The sequence below is a fragment of the Nicotiana tabacum genome, chromosome 17 (assembly GCF_000715075.1).
Source record: "Nicotiana tabacum cultivar K326 chromosome 17, ASM71507v2, whole genome shotgun sequence".
Lineage (NCBI taxonomy): Eukaryota > Viridiplantae > Streptophyta > Magnoliopsida > Solanales > Solanaceae > Nicotiana > Nicotiana tabacum.
Genome location: NC_134096.1, coordinates 14,352,673 through 14,375,018, shown reverse-complemented (window position 1 = coordinate 14,375,018; position 22,346 = coordinate 14,352,673).

Genomic DNA, 22,346 nt, shown 5'->3' with positions numbered 1-22,346 from the left:
GATCAACTCTAACCGAATGACTCACCCCTCAACACTAACAGTTCTGAGTTAACAAATCCGACCCGGTGTAGAATGCACATACTCAATGGGTCTCTAAACCAAATTCGGTCATCCCCAAATGGATAAATGACCCTCCAAAAGTCCACAATGACCTAACCATAGCACATACTACCATCTAGAAAAACTTTAGCCACATCTTCACAGATTGCAACCCCAAACACTATATGCTTTCGAGAACTCCCAGTCTCCAAATCCATAGAACACATGAATCGCCATAGCCGATCCCAACTCCACCACTTGAATGACTAACACATCTCTCATACATAATCATCCCCATGAGAAATACTTCTATAATTCTTCCATGCCACATAGTAAAATCTAAACATCAGCAGCGATCAACTAGGCGAGTACCACAATACCAATGAAGCATCCGTAAGTCAAAACATAGTGCGTCTTCTAAAATACGCTACCTTCTCAGGCAATACCATGTAGTAATAGAATTCATACAATTATGTGAAAAAGTCCATGTTGTATAAAATTCACGACCTTTCCTCCAAAACTGAACCGCCACCTTGTACATGCAAATCTCAATCCCACAGGACGCACCGCATTTATCATTTCATCATATGAAAAGCACGGGAATCTCATTATCAACTCCGAGTAACCAACAAAATACATACCCGATCAGTCAGAACCTTTCATTTGTTCCCATCCAGGAAAAAATCACAATACGTAACATGCTCCTCATGCCGGTAGGAAATATCCATCCCAAATCATGGTAGAACTATTGAGAACCTTCTCGAGAGTCATCCACTATGCTCAAATCTCAATTGCACTGACCAAACACGCCGAACCACTTGTGCCCCATTAGCACGACAACACCCCAAGAAGTAATCTACTTCTCTAAGCCACTGAGTGAATCCTTTTCTTGGTACATTACATACATCATGAACAACAATCCTAGACCATTTCCAAGACTCCCATATATCCATAAGGTGTAATATATCATGCATCCAGAAATTCCTTACTCAAGTCATCCTTAAAACCAGCCTCTACAAGTCATAACTGATCCATAAGTATGCCTTAGACCGAAACCAAGATAACGCGTAACCATGCAATCAAATCGTCGATAGTAGACTCTCCCACTTGGCTCAAAGCCATAGAACAAAATATCTAATGACTCATAATGCCCCTACTATATTACGACCATAATCCTGTAGTGAGATTCAACTAAATCCTTCACAAGCTCCTGCAACACAACCCATAAAAATACTTCAAACTATTCGCTAAGCCCGCATGCATCCTCGTGATAGTCATGTCAACTTTCTCAACCAATCCAAACTCAAATTGCAACACAAATAACCTACTAGTAAAATAACCCTCTACACAATATCATAATGATCACACATCCGTAGATTACCCTACATGAGATTACTCACATGCTTAGCCTCAAATTGGCATCTCTCTATACCCTTCCACAACAATTACTACACAATTACTTAATCTTCTTAAGTCTAAACTCATCAACAAGACATGAAAATCTACTTCGTTCCACAAATAAAATAAAACGAAAGCATCTCTCAAAAACCTTTATAACCCAAGACTATATGACACATCCATAGTAATCAATCATCCAATAGTCCTTTTCACATCTCAAGCAAACACTTCTCTTCATATTCAAACCATCTAAACACATCCTAGAGTCACATCCTACTCATCATATAGACATTCAACCACTCACCAAGCCAACAGTCCCACACATAGGGACATCACTAGACATAGAAGTCCAAAAGCACATGCTCACATGATCGGGTCCAAGCCTATACCACTATTGAGTAGCGAGGATGGTCGATGCAGTTTTACCCATCAAGGTCGGGATCGATTTCCACAGGGAGTTAATTGATTTGGAATTAGGTTTATATATAAGTCTAGATGTGTGTGTTGTTCCTAATTGCACTTCCAAACATGAAGGTGTTGATTCTACTTCTATTTCTATTCTATTGTATGCTAAGATTAAAGCTAAGTAAAATATTTTTGATGTTGGTTTTCAAGTATTTAAAAGGACTAGGGTAGCGACCTTCACCTAGGTGGACATCTAATGGGTAGTAAGAATCTAGGGCAAGCTTGATTAATTTGGGATCGTAATATCGCTATCACACCCAAGTACTCACTCTATATCTCTCGATAGTTTGAGTGATTTTGCCCAATTTGCCTTTCTCAAGTCCAACTGGGTATTCATGCAAGTCATGTGATATTAGCTCAAGTCGGGTATTACTATCTCTAGGTTTAACCCTTTAATTGGGGCTATCAATTTCTTGAGTTCACCCCAATTCCTTGTTAGCCTAGTTTTCCCAGACTTAATCCCTCTTTCTCAAGAAGAGACCAAATCATAAAGGCATGAATCAGTATTTGTAACCACTAATTATATAATTCTAGCAAGAACTAGGCTAAATATCACTAACACATAAACATTCAAGCCCTAAAATTCATGACCCATTAAATACCCACACTAGGGTTGAGTCACAACCTAGCTATGGGTCTAGCTACTCATAATAATAGCAGAATTCAAAGATAAAGAGAAGATATAATCCATAATACTAAATTAAAAGATGAAAATCTAATGTTATAAGGTAAATCTTGTACAAAATTGCCCAAAAAGGAAAACCTAGCCGTCTCACGTACTCAGAAAAAACATAACATAACCTAAAATTGACAAAAAGATCTATTTATACTAAGCTGAAAATTTCAAACAAAATACCCATGCGGAAGTTTCGCGGCCGCACACTTGCTTTCGCGGCCGCGTAATTCTGATCGCGGTCCACGTTTCCTCACATTTGGACCTGGGTTGAACCTTGTTTCGCGGACCGCGTAATTTCCACCGCGTCCGCGTGAGAGATTTTTGCGTCCGCGTAACTTTGACGCAGACCTCCCTTCTCATTTTTACTTGAATTAAGCACTCTCTGAACCTTAGCAACCGCGGTCCGCGAAATTCCCATCATGGTCGCGCTGGTACTTTCGCGGCCACATCTTCTTGTCGCGGTCTGTGTTCATGTTTGTGCCTAAAACACCATCTCTCTGATTCTTCATATCGCGGACCGCGAAATAATGGCCACGTCCGCGTTGGTATTTTCGCGGCCGCACATTTTTGTCGCGGTCCGCATTCCACACCTCTTGACCCAGTTTTGGTTTTTGTTTAAGTTTTGACTCCTTTATGAATTGATTATGGCTCTTTTGGCTCATTTTGAATAATCCCTGCAATCAAGCATATTAAGTTAGTTTCCGGGAATACCTTCATGCATTTTTGGCCCAAAACACAAGTAAAAGAGAGCAATTAATAGGCTCCCTACTTATCAACTCCCCCAAACTTAAGCTTTTGCTTGTCCTCAAGAAAATAAGGTAATTCTCACCTCCACAAGAAAAATAAAAAGATATTTCAACTAGCCTAAGGTGATTTCATCAAGCATCAATTGGGACTAACAATTACCCTTAACACAAATGAATTATCAACAACATCATGTTATGACCTTTTGAGTTCCATAGTTCTAATGTGACACTAGAGCATTTAGAGTTGACTCAATTCATCAAGGAAGCTCGCTATCTCACATAGGTCATTGTGGATCCCAAACTCTTCCTCCTCTACTCTCCATGAGCAAATCTCTCCTTTTAGAATGTAACACTCAAAACAAGGATTGTGAAATAGTGCGCTCATCACTCTCAAAAGAATGCCACAAGTCCGGCTCTAAGTACCATAAGCTTGCCCCTTATGTAATCACCACTAATGTAAGCTCACTCAACTTGAAATCATATAGGGCTTTAGCAGGGATGTAATGAAGGCTTTTGGATCAAGGTAGGACATAACGAACTATGATGGTTTCATCTTTCCTTAAGCACTTCATTTTCTCATTTCGACTCATACTTTCTTGACTCTGTGAGTCATTTTTATTCTTCCTTAGGGGAACTAGAGAGACAAACCGTCACTCTTTCTTACTCATGACAATCATTTTTCTCCTTTTCTCATCATTCCTTGCCTTTCATCATTATGTTCTTTGAATCCCTTCAACCTTCTTTTTCTTTTTGACGTATTTCTTTTTGGCTTTTCTTCCTTTTCTTTGCCCTTCCTTTTCAACAATTCTTTTTCTTCTTTGAACCTTTTATCACTTTCAAATTATTCGTATCTCCCCCAAACTTATGCTTTTGCCAATTGTTCATCATGAATGCTAAGGAAAGATTGAGTGCCAAGAGAGGGTCATTATAGAACAGATAAAGGCTTGTAATGTGGCTATTGAATGAAAAAGGCTTAGGCTCGAAGGAGTTGACTAGGGATATCATATTGGTAGGCTAAGGAAGCTTTCAAAGTTCAACTTAGACCAAGGAGAGCCTACAATCATTTCACAAGTCGAGCTACCCTCAGCATTTCGCCTAGACAAACATTCAGGGCAAGTTCTAGACTTATTGGCACGGGACTTGGATTTGCAATTCAATACCTTACCTCTCAAGCCGCTGGATTGTTAAAGAGAATAGAGTCGAGGGCCCACAACAACCCTAGCTAAGATTAAAAATCACAAATGGCTCAAGGAAACCACTCGATGATTGTTTTAGCTAACACAGGAGTCTAAAGGTCACAATTAGAGCTAATCTTTGCCAATCAACTGGTCTCTAACCATGAGGTCAAAGGTAAATGTGTTAGTACCAAGTGAAGCCTGTTTGAGACACTTTTATTCATTACTACTACTATATACACCAAAACAAAAAGAAAACGGACTCGATCCCTTAAGAAGGTTGTCACGCCTTCCATCGTTGGGAAGAGCCATCCGATTCACACAAATCTCTACCTTTGGAAAGAACCGTGGCATTAAGAAAACCAAAGGCTTATTGATCACGCAGAAAGTAAAAAGAAGCTAAAAACTCAAAAAAAAGCTACTAAAGGAAATAAGAAGCTAAGCTATTAAGGCAAAATACGAAAAAAGTTATAAAGTAAACTACGGAAAGTAAAATGAATATGTACAATAATGGAGTGAAACGAATATATACAAAATGGAAATGAATATATACATCGAATGGTAAAGTTATATACATACCAAAAGTGAAAAATAACGAAAGTGAAACTAACGATAAATAAAGGTAAAGAAAAATAGTATCATAATTATTACATACCAATGTTATCAAATCATCACCAAATCAAAATGGACCACCCCCAAATAAAATATAACATTGTCCTCAATGCTAATATCAAAATAAGATCAGGGAAGGGTTAGACCTATGTGGTCTCTATCTGCATGGGGTCAGGAACATGAGTGGGGTCCTCGGACTGCATAGGATCATCAGCTCCCTCCGGGTCCTCTAACTGGATCTCCAAATCCTCTGACTGGGGGACCACAAATATTATAACTGGAGCTCTGTCTGCCTCATGCTTTGCTGCCTGTGCTGCTGGGGCAGTCTCCTCCAAAAGCAAGTTAAGTGGGATGTCTCCAGCAGAAGTGAACTTCTCTATCTCCCTCTTCAGCTTCTCCACTGACTTCTTTGAGGTCTGAGTCTTTATCATCTTATTTACATGCTTGCCCAGATCCTTGATCACCTTGCCATGAGTATCCAAAGTCTCCAGGATCTTCGTTTGGTTGTCCAGGAGCTTCTTCTGGTTGTCCAGAAGCTCCGTCAATGAATCCTCCACTGATGGAGGTACCTGAAGCTGTGCTGGGACTGACTGTGCTGCTAATGCACTGGATAAGACACACAACTTTGATGTAGCTGCCTGCATTCAGTTGTTGATACTGGATAAAGTCTGAGAAACCCGCAGTGTAGTCTGGGGTAAGTAGAAGATGAGGGCACAGATAGTGGCACAGTGATGGATGGCCCAGATGAAGGAGGAGGCATGGCGGCTGAAGGTCCCTCTACTGCGAAAGGCTCTGACCCGGTGGCCACTACCCTAGGCTCTTCAGACTGGCCAGTAGAGGTAGTGGCTTTACCCTTTGCTTTAGGGTTGTCCGGTCCTTGAAGGCTATACCAGGAGAAAGGTTTCTTCGGCTTCACCTTTGTATCATAGTGCCTCCCCTCTACCCCTTGGTCCTCGAGATACATAGTGATGAAGTTGGGGTAGGGGTAGGACCTTTCTTCTTTTCCGGTTCCTTTGGAGATGTGGTGGGACATGAGGTTCCCCACATTGATTGGATACCCCGCCATGATGGAAGCTATTAGGATCGCCCGGGAGAGTGGAATGTCACTATCATGATAGCTAGGATCAAGCCGACTGCATACAAATGTGCACCAACCTTTTGGCTTCAAAGCTGAGGGTGTTTCTGGCGATTGGGACTCCAGCTGTGAGCCAGGCCGGTGTTGTCCCTGGGATGGCTATTACTTCCGCTAGCCAAGGCCGGGCTGCTTCATCTAAGGTCATCTTCTCCAAATACTGTACAACTTCCACATCCTCAAAACTGACATATTTGTTCAAGGTGTCGCCATCAAACCGAATCTTCAAGTTCCGTACCTTTGTCACAGTGGTGCCCTTTTTTATGTGGGCAACATTTGTGTAGAACTCCTTGACAAGGTACTCATTGGCATCCGAGATCTTGCTGGTAAAGTACTTCCACCCTTTTCTCTCCTCAAACTGTCTCTTGACATTTGGATTGTGAGGAAGGAGATCTCTATCTATAAACTGTCTCTCAAGGATGAGCGACCTTTGGGGCCCATTCCTGGAATTTGAGGTATTCTTTCTCACTCACGAATCTATCCGCCCACACCTAGGGTTTCCTTGATCTAGCAAGACCACCCACATTGGATCACCCCCTCTCCCGTCATCCGGGACCTCATCATCCTCATCTACATTGATAGGAGCAACTGTTGAGGCCGGAGTTGCATCAGGTCGGGAAGATGGCTCTGATGCCTCACTACCTCTCTCTGAGCCATCAGACGACCCAGAAGAGAAGGTGGCTTCATCGATTAGGCGAAAGGGTTGTGATTGGGCCTCTTGTCGAGGTTGTGTAGATTCCCCCTCAGAAATCTCCGGGGATGGGAGATATTCACTTGTGGCTGATGATTCGGCAGGAGGTCTAGTGAGGGTTTTCTTTTTGCTCAGGATTCTTTGAGCTGCTAAGGGCAAAGCCGACTTTCCTTTGCCCTGGCCTCAGGAGGATTCTGCCCTCCCTTTTGATTTGTCTGCTCCTCCACGAGATCACACCATTTTTTGCAACACATAATTAGTGAAAGATAATTAGAATTGGGGTTCAATCATACCTTAAAACAACACAGATGAAATGAACAATAGTGCTTCTCAAAACAGGGCATCACAGATTGCCAAAAAGAGGTCGCGGTCGCGGAATGCCCATCGCAGACCGCTAAAAAGTGAGCGCGGCCGCGAAGAGGTCAGGTTCAGACTACTGGCTCTCTGATCTTGGACACACGCGGACCGCAAAAAATTAGACGCGGCCGCGAATGACCAATCGCGGACCGCACAAAAATGAACGCGACCGCAAAAGCAATTAACGGAATCCTTGAAGTTCACAAACGCGAACCGCGAAAACTTGAATGCAGCCGCGAAGGAGCAGCCGCAAACCACGTAAAAGTGACTGCGACCGCGAACTCTTAGCAATCACCTAGTAGTTAAAAGCTAGAGTGGCGCAGACCGCGAAAAAAATAAACGTGGCCGCCTACCCTATCGCGGACCGCGTAAAATGGATTGCGGCTGCGAAATTCCAATAATATGGTACTAAGAACACTGATAACTAGGGTTTCACTAAATGTGCAAAAATTAGTTTAATTAACCATGCAAAGTTACTAACCCCAGCCCCCATTAGGTATATAAACACTACCCACATGTATTTAAGTATCAATTAAGCATTAATTTGAGATCATGGCATGCATCTAACCCTAACTAACAAAGAAATATTAAAACAAAAAGAAAAGAAAAGAAAAAGATAAAATCACATCATTGAATTGAACATACCAGTTGTAAAATTATAGTAGGAAATGAACTCTTAATGTGAATGAGATGAAAATTGAGAGCATGATGAGATGAACTGTGCTTTTTTGTGCGGTGAAACATTAGGGTTTGAAAACTGTAAAATGTTTAAAGAACCCTTATTTATACTAACCAACTGTGAGATCCAACGCCTTACCTAAGCGCGGCCGCAAAATTCTATCACGGTTCGCGCTACGTTACCTTATGTAGACCAGTTTCAAGAACATGGGCGCGGTCCGCTGAATATTGGCCGCAACCGCAAAATTCAACGCGATCCGCAAAAATTAGAACACGGCCGCAATCTCTGAAGGATTTTTGACAGCCCAACTTCAAAGAGTTGGCATTTTGCTCTTTTCAAGTACGCGTCCGCGGACAAAAATGTGCTGCCGCGAAATGCTCACGCGGTCCGCAAAAATTTTGGGCGCGGTCCGCGAACTTCCAACACTTAGCCAAATTTTTCCTGTCAAAATCCTGCACTGCACAACCAGTTCCTGCATACACTTCACAATCAGTTAATCCAAAGCAATGCCTAATCTAAGAAGAAAATCAAAAGAAAGAAAAACACATGGGTTGCCTCCCAAGAAGTGCCTGATTCCACGTCGCGGCATGACGCATGTTGTCATCATCATTTGAAATGGATCAAGGCCACTACGTGGCGATCATCAATCTTGCCAAGGTAATGCTACACTCGGTGCCCATTGACTCTAAAGATTTCACCATTTTTGTTTTTCAAGTCGAGAGCACCAAACTGAGTTACATGCACCACTTCAAAAGGGCCACTCCACTTTGACTTGAGTTTTCCCGGAAACATCCGTAACCGAGAGTTGAATAGAAGAACCAAGTCAACCTCCTTGAATTCTTTGTTCCGGATATATTTGTCATATGAGTACTTCATCTTGTCCTTATACAAGGACGCGCTGGAATAAGCATGGAACCGGAACTCATCAAGTTCATTTAGTTGCTCTACCCGGAGATTGGCAGCTACATCCCATTCAAGGTTCAACTTCTTCAGCACCCACATGGCCTTGTGCTCTAATTAAACCGGAAGATGACATGCTTTCCCAAATACCAAGCGGTACGGATACATACCAATTGGAGTCTTGTAAGTTGTACGATATGCCCATAAAGCATCGTCAAGTTTTCTTAACCAATCAATCCGGTTTGCATTGATAGTCTTGGATAATATGCTTTTGTTCTCCCTGTTGGAGACCTCAACTTGTCCACTAGCATGTGGGTAATAAGGGGTTGACACCTTATGATTGACACCATACTTAGAAAGTAAAGTGTCCTTTGTTGCAAAAATGAGAACCCTCATCACTAATGATAGCCCTTGGGGTGCCGAACCTTGTGAAGATATTTTTCTTTTAGAAAGCCACCACATTCCGTGCCTGATTGTTGGGCAAAGCCACAACTTCAACCCATTTGAAAACATAATCAACAGAAACCAGAATATAAGTGCTCCTACATGAACTCACAAATGGCCCCATAAAGTCGATGCCCCACACATAAAAAATATCAATCTCAAGAATAGTGATAAGGGGCATTTCGTTCTTCTTGGAAATTCCACCAGCTCTTTGGCACTCATCACAATGCCTAACAAGCTTGCTAGCATCTTTGTAAAAGGTAGGCCAATAGAATTCACAGTTTAGGACCTTTGTAGCAGTTCTCGCCCCACCATGGTGACCACCATAGGGCGAGGAATGGCAAGCTTCAAGAATACTCAATTGCTCTTCTTCTGGAATACATCTCCGGATAACACCATCATTGCAAATTTTGAAAAGATATGGCTCATCCCAATAATAATCCAAGCAGTCCCGTTTGAGCTTCTTCCTTTGGTTTGAAGAGAGCTCATTTGGGACAATGCCAGTCACAAGAAAGTTAGCCACATTGGCCAACCAAGGTATCCCAATCACAGATACGGAGAGGAGTTGTTCATCCGGAAACGAATCATTAATCTCAAGGCCATTATGGGGCCACCCCTCCTCTTCCAAACGGGACAAATGGTCCGCCACTTGATTTTCACTCCCTTTTCGATCTATGATTTCAAGGTCAAACTCTTGTAGTAGAAGAACCCATCTCATCAACCTAGCCTTAGAGTCCTTTTTACTCATCAAATAACGAAGTGTCGCGTGATCGGTGTGCACAATCACTTTGGTACCCATGAGGTACGGGAGGAACTTTTCCATGGCGAAGACAATGGCTAATAGCTCTTTCTCGGTCACCATATAGTTGACTTGGGCATCGTTTATTGTTTTACTTGCATAATAGATCAGATGAAATATCTTGTTGATTCTTTGCTCCAATACCGCTCCTACCGCAACGTCGATAGCATCGCACATGAGCTCAAATGGTAAGCTTCAATTGGGTGAGATAATGATGGGAGTGGTAGTCAACCTATACTTGAGTAGCTCAAAAGATTTCATGCAATAATCATTGAACACAAACTTGGCATCTTTTTCCAACATCTTGCACAAGGGGTTCACCACTTTTGAGAAATTCTTGATGAACCTACGGTAAAACCCTGCATGACCAAGAAAGCTCCTCAGTCCCTTGACGGAAGTAAGAGGAGGGAGTTTTGAAATCACTTCAATTTTTGCTTTGTCCACTTCAATACCGTTCTTTGAGATCTTATGGCCGAGGACAATGTCCTTCTCGACCATAAAGTGGCATTTTTCCTAATTAAGCACTAAGTTGGTCTCTTCACATCGGGCCAACACTTTGTCATGATTATCCAAACATTCTTCAAAGGAATCCCCCACAACACTGAAATCATCCACGAACACCTCGAGGGAGTCCTCCACCATATCCGTAAATATTGCCATCATATACCGCTGAAAGGTAGCCGGTGCATTACACAAACCAAACGGCATCCGTGAGAATGCAAATGTGCCATACGGACAGGTGAAGGTGGTTTTCTCTTGGTCTTCATATGAAATGAGAATCTGGTTGTACCTGGAGTATCCATCCAAAAAGCAATAATAAGCACACCCGGCAAGTCTATTCAACATTTGGTCAAAATATGGTAATGGAAAATGGTCTTTGCGGGTCACTTTGTTCAGCTTTCGATAATCCATGCATACCCTCCAACCGGTGACAGTTCTTGTGGGGGATCAATTCATTTCTATCATTTGTGATCACAGTCATGCCCCCTTCTTTGTGACACATTGTACCGACGAAGTCCATGAACTATTAGAAATGGGGTACACAACTCCTGCATCTAGCCACTTGATAATGTCTTTCTTGACTACCTCTTACATGGCCTCGTTCAACCTCATTTGATGTTCCACGAAGGGTTTGGAATCTTTCTCCAATATGATTTTCTGCATGCAGAAGGCGAGGCTTATACCCCCGAATATCCGCCAATGTCCAACCTATTGCCTTCTTCCTTCTTTGAAGCACCGCAAAGATGGAATCTACCTGCACGTTAGTTAAGCACGAAGAAAGAATAACAGGTAATGTGGAACAAAGGCCTAAGAACTCATACCTGAGGTGTAAAGGCAAGGGCTTCAACTCCAATATTGGTGGCTCCTCGATTGAGGGCTTTGTTGGTGGAGTCTTCCGGTTCTCAAGGTCCAAGGAAAGTTTATGGGGTCCATATGTGTAGGATCCCATTCCTTGCAAACCATTTGCACATTCTATCAAGCCTGCATTCTCATCATCCTCATGATTCAACAACACAGCTTCCAGAGGGTCTTCCACATTGGTCATAGCACTCGTGTCATCAACAATCACCTCCGTCACAAGATCCACAAAAGAGCATACTTCGTTGCTATTAGGCTGCCTCATTGACTTGCACACGTGGAACACAACTTTTTCATCGCCCACCTGAAAGGTGAGATCCCCAGCTTCCACATCAACCAATGCCTTCCATGTTGCTAGGAAAGGTCTCCCCAATATGATTGGCACCTCATAGTCAACCTCACAGTCGAGTATCACAAAATCTGCGGGAAGTATGAACTTGTCGACTCGAACTAGCACATCATCAATTATCCCCAATGGCCTCTTCATTGTTCGTTCCGCCATTTGCAGCCTCATGGAAATAGGTCTTGGTTGCCCAATCCCCAATGTCTTGAACACAGAATATGTCATCAAATTAATGCTTGCTCCCAAATCGCACAAGGCTTTGGCGAAATTGGCACTACTCATAGTGCATGGAATTGTAAAGGCACCGGGATCTTCTAGTTTTGGAGCCATTGAATGCACAATGGCACTCACTTGACGTGTCATTTTGATCGTCTCACAATTCATTGACCTCTTCTTTATTACCAAGTCCTTCATGAACTTGGCATATCCTGACATTTGTTCTAGAGCTTCAACCAAAGGTATATTTATGGACAAACTTTTCATCATATCAATGAATTTCTTGAATTGGTTCTCGTTGTTTTGTTGTGCAAGCGTTTGAGGATACGGTGGAGGTGGCCTTGGCAAAGAGGCCTTAGCTTTGGGCCTTGATTATTGTTGTTCCAACCCCCTTGGTTTCCATTGCCTCCCCAATTACTATTATTGTTGCCACCCCAAGTTCCTTGGTTATTACCTTGATTCCCCTAATTTTGATTGTTGTTCCCCCAATTGTTCGAATTATTGTTGTTGCCACTATTCCGATTCCCTTGGCCTTGGTTGCCCCAATTTTGAGTGTTTCCCTGTGATCTCCACTGTTGTTGATTTGGAACATTGCTCTGTTGACCTTGGTCATTGTTCACATATTGAACCTCTTCACTTTGATCGTCATAAGAGTCATCTTGGTTGTACCCACTACCACTTTGTGCAAATTGATCCTGATTGTGTTGAACTTGTTGACCTCTTTGTCTCCTCTTGTTAACCATTACATTCACCCCTTCCATGGCATTTACTTGCTTTGGCCCCTGAACCTGCTGAAGCTGTGCCTTGGCTAACTGATTCATGGTAGTTGTCAACTCTGCTATGGCTTATCCGTGATCATGGAGTTCCTTATGAAGTTGGATAACATTAGGGTCACCCTGAGGAATGTTGGCCCGACTTTTCCAAGCTGAAGAGGTGTCCACTATCTCATCTATTATTTCACATGCTTCTGAATATGGCGTGTTCATGAAGTTACCCCCTGCGAGCTGATTTACCACACACTGGTTAGTTGTGTTGATACCCCTATAAAAGGTTTGTTGGATCATTGCTTCAGTCATATCGTTGTTGGGGCACTCTTTGACCATTGTCCGGTACCGTTCCCAAATCTTATGTAACGGTTCATTTGGCTCTTGTTTAAAAGCAAGGATTTCATCTCTCAATGTTTTCATATGTCCCGGAGAAAAGAACTTCGCTATGAACTTCTCGGCCAACTCATCCGAAGTGGAGATGGAATGTTGGGTAGCCTCTCAAGCCAATCTAAAGCCTTCCCTCTAAGTGAGAAAGGGAAAAGCCTTAACCTTAAAGCTTCCTCAGATACATTCGTCTGCTTGCTCCCCCAGCATGTGTCTACAAAACCTTTGAGATGCTTATATGCGTTCTGATGTGGAGCTCCGGTGAAGAAACCCTTTTTTTCCAATAGAGTAAGCATGACATTGGTTTTTTGAAAATTGCCCGCCCGAATCCGGGGCGGGACAATTGCACTTGCGTAGCCGTCATTGGGCAACACTCGGTGTGCTGCCCTTGGAAGAGGAGGTGGTGGAGGGTTTGGAACATTGTCATGAGGCGGGCGGCCTCTTCTTTGAACTTGAGGTTCAAGGTGAACCTCATCCACTTCATTTTCATCTACCTCCTCCCCCTAAGAAATATGTCCGAGGACCTCGTTAAGAGCCATTTGGTACCTAAAAGCAATTGACACACAAAAATTAGAAAAACAGAAGGAAAGAAAAACAAAACACATAAATAGTTAGATATATATCTAAGACCGTTTAACTCTCCGGCAACGGCGCCAAAAATTGATCGGTTCCAAACCTATACCACTATTGAGTAGCGGGGATGGTCGATGCAGTTTTACCTAACAAGGTCGGGATCGATTTCCACAGGGAGTTAATTAATTTGGAATTAGGTTTATATCTAAGTCTAGATGCGTGTGTTGTTCCTAATTGAACTTCCAAACATGAAGGTGTAGATTCTACTTCTATTTCTATTCTATTGTATGCTAAGATTAAAGCTAAGTGCAATATTTTTGATGTTGGTTTTCAAGTGTTTAAAAGGACTAGGGTAGCGACCTCCAACTAGGTGGACATCTAATAGGTTGTAAGAATCTAGGGCAAGCTTGATTAATTTGGGATCGTAATATAGCTATCATATCCAAGTACTCACTCTATATTTCTCGATAGTTTGAGTGATTTTGCCCAATTTGACTTTCTCAAGTCCAACTGGGTATTCATGCAAGTCATGTGATATTAGCTCAAGTCGGGTATTACTATCTCTAGGTTTAACCCTTTAATTGGGGCTATCAATTTTTTGAGTTCACCCCCAATTCCTTGTTAGCCTAATTTTCCCAAACTTAATCCCTCTTTCTCACATGAATCAGTGTTTGCAACCACTAATTCTATAATTCTATCAAGAACTAGGCTATAGATCACTAACCCATAAACATTCAAGCCTAAAATTCAAGACCCATTAAATACCCACACTAGGGTTGAGTCACAACCCTAGCTATGGGTCTAACTACTCATAATAATAGAAGAATTCAAAGATAAAGAGAAGATATAATCCATAATACTAAATTAAACGATGAAAATCTAATGTTATAAGGTAAATCTTGTACAAAATTTCCCAAAAAGGAAAACCTAGCTGTCTCACATACTGAGCAAAAACATAACATAACCTAAAATTGACAAAAAGATCTATTTATACTAAGCTAAAATTTTTGGACAAAAATACCCTTGCAAAAGTTTTGCGGCCGCGTAATTCTGACTGCGGCCGCACACTTGCTTTCGCGGCCGCATAATTCTGATCGCAGTCCACATTTTCTCACATCTAGACCTGGGTTGAACCTTGTTTCGCGAACCGCGTAATTTCCACCGCGTCCGCGTGAGAGACTTTCGCTTCCGCGTAACTTTGACGCAGACCGCCCTTCTTATTTTTGCTTGAATTAAGCACTCTCTGAACCTTAGTAACCGCGGTCCGCGAAATTCCCATTGTGGTCGCGCTGGTACTTTCGCGGCCGCATCTTCTTGTCGCGGTCTGCGTTCGTGTTTGTGCCTAAAAAACCATCTCTCTGATTCTTCATATCAAGGAGTGCGAAATAATGGCCGCGTCCGCATTGGTACTTTCATAGCCGCACTTTTTAGTCGTAGTCCGTGTTCTATACCTCTTGGCCCATTTTTTATTTTTGTTTAAATTTTGACTCCTTTATGAATTGATTATGGCTCATTTGGCTCATTTTGAACAATCCCCGCAAGCAAGCATATTAAGTTAGTTTTCGGGAATACCTTCACGCATTTTGGCCCAAAACACAAGTAAAAGAGAGCAATTAATTGGCTAAAATCCCCACTTATCATCACACAACTGAAACTACCAAGCTTAAGCTGTGGTCCAAACCCCTCAAGTCCTCTAGACTGGCCCATCACCAAATCCATAGAATCCACAAGTCGTCGATGTACAACTGATAGCAAGTGCTGACATGCGCATACAAGTGAGTGGAAGTAATTCAAAGAGATACACGTCAAGCTGAATCAATGTTGCACGATAAGGAAATAAAGATGGGAATTTTACCCTAAATGCCTTGTAGCCTATCGAAGATAGGTATGGACGTCACCATACCGATCTGCAAGACTCTACTAGACACTTTCTCATGTCTTGTAGAACCTATGAACCTAAATCTCTGATACCAACTTGTCACGATCCAAAATTCGACTAGTCGTGATGGTACCTAACCCAACCCGCTAGGTAAGCCAATTTAACAATAATCCAACTTCAAATGAGATTTACTAAGAAACAAATGATGAAATAATTGAACTCTTATACATCATCCCAAGGACTGGTAGTACAAATCATGAGTTTCTAAGATTTAGAGTTTACAAAGCTCGTAGAAAATAAATACATCATCTGTTCGAAATATACATAAACAAATTCATAAATCTAAAGCTACCAAGAACAAGAGACAGCTATAACCGGAACGCAAGTACATCTCCAATGCCAGCTCTCGCCACACACATCAACATTAGCTCTGAAATCTTCACGCAAGGTGCAAAAGTGTAGTTTGAGTACAACCGACCCCATGTACTCAATAAGTAACAACCCTAACCTTAGGTTGAAAGCAATGACGAGCTTGAAAAACGGTCAAAGTCCAACACCAACAGCTAGGAACAATTCGTAACAATATAATGAAAATCGTACAAATAATACTCAAAGATATGATGCTCACCTCGTTCACAGTTATGGAAAATAGGCATGCTTCTCAGGGATAACAGTAAAACCCTAATCTTTCACCGAAAGCACCAAACATGTGAGTATATCAGAAAACTGTGATTTTTGCCAAAAACTTTCAAAAACAGATAAGATGTTTTATTATCAGATGGCATGAGGAAAATATAACTCTATGCTTGCATGTCAACGTACATATGAAGTCATGAATGTCACAATACCGTACAACATGAGGAAATGCATCTCTATGCCTACATGCCAAGTATGCATGCTAAGTGAAATGCACCACAGTGATAAACTCATGTACTCATTCTCTCGGAGCAATCAACCTCACTCAGCACGCTCAATCACTCAGTCCTCCCCGTCACTTATTCCTCTCAATCACTCATTCTTCCCAATCACTTGGCACTCACACTTAGTAGGTTCATGCGCTCATTGCTACCCAAGCGCAAATATAAGCCAATCATGGCATGAACCAATAAAGCAGATACGGCGTGCAGTCCGATCCCATAAATATCACTCACAATCAGGCCCTCGACCTCACTCAGTCATCATCTTTTCCAGTCTCTCGGCCTTACAAATCCCATGCCAATCAGCCCAACAATGATAACATGATATGAGAACAAGTGATAACAGAGGGTGGGATAAGATATGCAAATGAATGAATATCACTGAGTATGTAATTGCAATTTAAACAAATAACTCAATAGAAGAAATGACCACAGAATCAACCGAGCCATACTTCACACGGTGAACGTCCACATGCCCGTCACATAGTATGTGTGTCACCTCAACACCAAACACATAGCACATATATTCAAGGGTCCATACCCTCAACACCAAGTTTAGAAGTGTTACTTGCCTCGAATAAGCCAAATCCAATACTGAGCAAGCCAACAATACTCTGAAAATGCCATCACGCGTGTACCAACCTTCGAACGGCTCAAAACTAGCCAAAAGTAACTCAATAAAATCAAATAATACCAAAGGAAGCAAACCCAATCGGTAAAGGTGGGATCTTTAATCAAAAGCCCAAAGTCAATCAAAATGTCAAACTCGGGCCCGCATATCAGAACCCGACAAAACATACAAATTCCGATAACCCATTCAATTGTGAGTCCAACCATACTAGTTTCACTCAAATCCGACCCTGAATCGACGTTCAAAACGCAAAATTTCACTTTAAGCAATTTTAGACAAAACTCCCCAAATCTCGCTTTGAAATCATCAATCAAATGCCAAAAACGAAGATGGATCCATGAAGTATAACCAAAACCGAGTATAGAACACTTACCCCAATCCATGTGATGAAAATCGCCTCCAAAATCGCCCAAATCCGAGCTCCCCAACACAAAATATGAACAAATAAATAAACCCTCAATATTATATGCTTCTGCCCAACTAATCTGCCTCGTTTCTTGTCCCAAATGATCCCGACACTCACTTTTGATGCCTCCAATGGATTCCTTGTAAACTTCCACTCACGTTAGGATTTTGAATCACTCTATTTGACCTTATAATGAAGGAGATATGTTGGTTTCAATATTTGAAAATAGTGCAGATTTTTAAATACGTGTGCAATGACAATTTCATAATTAATCTGAAAAACACCTTGCAACCCAATTCTTAGTAAAATGACCATAAATTTCTCATACGATGTCGAAACTTGATGATTCCAGTTTCTATGGTTCCCAAATTACGATGCGGATCTAATGATTCAATCAAAACAGAAATTGGAGCTAATGTGCTTAATGTGGTACCATTTATGCTTAAAGAACGTCGTCGAAACATAAAAAACGAGCGCAACACAACCCGAACCTATCCGAAACTCACTCGAGGCCCTCGGGACTCCATACGAATATATAACACAAACTTACTCGAGGCCTCAAATGACGGATAACAACATCAAAACTACGAATTGCACCTCAAATCGAACTTAATGAACTTTGAATCTTTCAACTTCCAAAACTCGTGCCGAATCTTATCAAATCAACTCGGAATGAATTCAAATTTTGCACACAAGTTCCAAATGATATAACGAAGCTATTCTAATTCCCGTAACTATAATCTGAACCCAATATCAATAAAGTCAACTCCCAGTTAAACTTATGAACATTCCAAACCTTCAAATTTCTAACTTTCGCTAAATAGTATCGAAACCTTCTAGAAATATCAAAATGTAAATCCAGGTATACACCCAAGTCCAAAATTACCATCCGGACCTAAAGGAATCATCAAAACTCCGATCCGAGTTCAAGTACTAAAAAGTCAAACTTGGTTAACTCTTCAAACTTAAAGTTTCCTAGTTGAAAATTATTTTTCCAAATCAATTCTGAATAATCTAAAAACCAAAATCGACGATTCACACAAGTCATAATATATCATATGATGCTGCTCAAGGCTTCAAATAGCTGAACGGAATGGAAATACTCAAAACGACTGGCTGGGTCGTTACACAATATCTTTAGGTTTGAAAGAATTTCATGTTTGTTTTCCAAGTTGACATGCATCACATACATGGTTCCTGAAGAAGTTTAGATTAGGAAGGCCAATAACTAGGTCATGTCTAGGAATGTTTTCAATCAGGTGCATGTTTGCATGGACAAGTGTCTTATGCCAAAGCCAAGGATCATCAGATATGGGTGCCAGACAAATGTGACATTCTAGATTTTCAATGCAGTTAAGAATGTAAATGTTTCCATACCTTTTTCCAGGCAGAATAATTTTATCTATCTCATCCTAAATAGCACAACATGTTTTCTTGAATTTGACTTCATATCTAGAATCACACAGTTGGCTTATGCTCAGGAGATTATAGATGAGTCCATCCATAAGATAAACTTCTGTGATATCACAATTGCTATTGAATGGGACAGTACCGGTGCCAACGAATTACTTTTTGAATCATCACCAAACTTGACATTTTCTCCATTTATTTTTGTGACTTCTTTGAATAGATTCTTGTCGCACGTCATGTGACTGGAACACGCACTGTCTAAATATCATTTTCCTTTTCGATCCTTCCTGTGGTGTTCCTGCAAAAATAATATTATTACCTTCTTTTAAGTACCCAAGCTTGCTTGGGTCCTTTTTGATAGCTCTAGTAATACTAGGACTATCTTTGGGCTTCCAAATCCATCCCGAAACATTTGAGTTATGAAATCTATAAAAGGAATATTTATGACCAGTTCTATTACTATAATGACATAGGAATGGATTTATCATTTGATCTATTGGCAGTGTCAGTACTAGTAGATCCATTTCCGACAAGTCCTTTTCCAGTTGACTTGTAAGTCGCTTGGTTTGACCTGATAGAGCTGTGACTGGTGAATTCGCGCATGCCATTCAATTGCAATTTCTGAACTTCTTCTTGAAGTATGTCTCTTTCAACTTCACAGACTCTAAGTTTCAGTTCCCAGTCCATCTTTTCCCTATTTAGCCCCCTTAATTCGTTTAGAATATTTTGAGGCACTTTTAGGGTAACATCAAGAATATCTTGTAATTCATGACATCTATCACATTAATATGGTCTTACCTCGCTAGTTTCACCATGTGCCATGAAGCAATTTTTAGTTGTTTCCTTGCTATCCTCATATGATACATCATCATCTGTCCAACACCCTGAGAACTTGTTCATATCATTTTCTAATATAGTCATGAAACACAGATTTATAATTTTCTCAAGCTCTGAGTTATCTTTATCGCTTCAGCTTGCAAAGGATTTATTTTTGTTAAATCCTCTAGATGCTTTTCTTTTGAGATCTGGGCATTCGGCTTGTATATGACCATGCTTTCCACATTCATAGCACTTCCCACAATTCTTTTCTTGTTCATTATATTGTCTTGATGTTCTTCTGGAGGACATTCTCCCTCTTTTTGTGTTCTTGTATCTTCTCATTAGCCCATTCATTATTTTGGAAACCATAGCTATGTCTTGTCCAAGTTCCTCAGCTTCATTTTCATTTTCATCTTCAGATCCTTCGATTGAGGTTTTGAAAGCAACAATTTTCTTCTCTTCTTCTTGTCCTCATTTTTTGAGATGTGTTTTCTCAAAGGCAATGAGATCTTCTTGTAGTTTATCATATGACAGTTTATCTAGATCTTGAGATTTAAGAGCTACTACTTTCGTTTTTCAAGTAGCGGATAAACTTCTTAGAATTTTTTGAACTTGCTCACCACTTGAATATGGTCTTCCAAAGGCCTTTATATCTCCAATAATTTTGCTGAATCTGGAAAACATACCCTCAATGGATTCACCTTCTTTCATTTGCAAGAGTTCATAGTCATGGATTAACAGGTTTATCCTTGTTTCCTTAAACTTGTTTGTCCCTTCATATGTGACTTTCAACATGTCTCATATTTATTTAGCAGTATCACAGTTTGAGATCTTCTCATATTTTTCTCCACTTATTGCGTTGTATAAAAGATTTTTGTCCTTGGCATTAATTTGTATTATTTCCATTCTCATCAGTGTATTCATCCAGATCGATGAGTTTAGTAGATGTTCTTCCATCTACATTCTTGTCAAACTTTGCTGTTGGAATTGGATATTCTCCCTTTTTTATTACACGCCAAACCTTAACATCATAAGATTTGGCATAGATTTCCATGTGAACCATCCAATGTGTAAAGTGTTGTTCATTGAAGTATGGATGCCTCACTTGTGAAATCCCTTCTTGAAATAGAGCTCCGACAGTTATTTGACATGATCTTTTCTCACTAGCTCTAAGCAAAATCAAAATGTGAGATCTGCTCTGATACCAATTGAAAGTACAATAGGGGGTGACTTTTTTTATTTTTCTTTTATAGCTAAGTTGTTGACTAGCTTTCCAATGAGTCAACTGAAAGTAGAGGCGAGGTAAAAGTTAAACACAGAATATAAAGTGCAGAAATTAAATGACACCAAGATTTTTTATACTGGTTTGGATTTAATGTGAATTCTACTCCAGTCCCCTTGGGTTGTAAGGGTGTTCTCTCTTCAAAGATCCTTCAAAACTTCGTACAAGTATATTGATGTTATCTCGAACACCAACTGCCTTTTGGTTCTAAGTGCACTCGTTGTAACTTTGATACAAAGCCTTACCAATATTTTTCTTCTCTCTACTAGTTACACAGTAAACTACACTCAGATTACAATACTTGTTTAGAGTAGAACAAATAGCATGAAGTTGGTTCGATCAAAGTATATTACTCCTCTGTGAAATTTTTGATATGATCCTAGATAGTCCGGGAAAAACGGAGAATATTGAGAATGACCCCAAATTATATAGTGAACCGTTGACCCGCTCCAAGTCCAAGAACATCCAAGGAATGCATGCTAAGAAGCTACATGATCTTCAACAAGTGACTAGAAGATGATTGGAGAATCACTTTGAAGAGCCATGCAAAGAATACCATGTTTGGAGTCTTGAAAATTGAAGAATCAAGACCCTAAGTCAAACTGTGTGACACGATTTCACTAAGTGTTGGCTACGGTTCAAGAGGGCCCTGAAGAGTTGAAGAAAATAAGCTTCTGGAATTCGCAAGGTTCAGTAGTGTGTTAAGGTTGGCATTACAGTTGAGGCTACGATTTGGCCCGACGAGTTTTTTTTGGGAAATTAACTTGGTAATCCAAGATAAAAAAAAAGCAGCAGAATATGAAAATAACAATAATTAAAGCAAAAGTAATAACATGTTTGATTAAGATAATCAAAAGTAGTCTGAATAATGAGATATAGAAGAAAATCTAGAACCCTAAGTGAACGTCTCAAGCAACAATCGAAAAACTATCTGATCACCTCCAAGAACGACAAATTAGAAACCCTAAATATAAAGAAAGGAGAAGAAGATTACCCTCAAGAACCCAAGTCTTGAAAATAGGTAATCTGAAGTCGAACTAGAACCAAGATGTTCCAAATCTCTCTCAAGAGTTTTCTTATGTCAAAGTATGCTAAGTCCTAATGAAATAACCCTAGATTATTATAAATACCTAATGGGTAAAATAGGAAAAGTTTCCAAGTTAATTTCCAAAATAACTCACCAGGACAAACCGTAGCCTCAACTATTACCCCAACCGTAACACACAACTGAACCGTGATGAATTCCA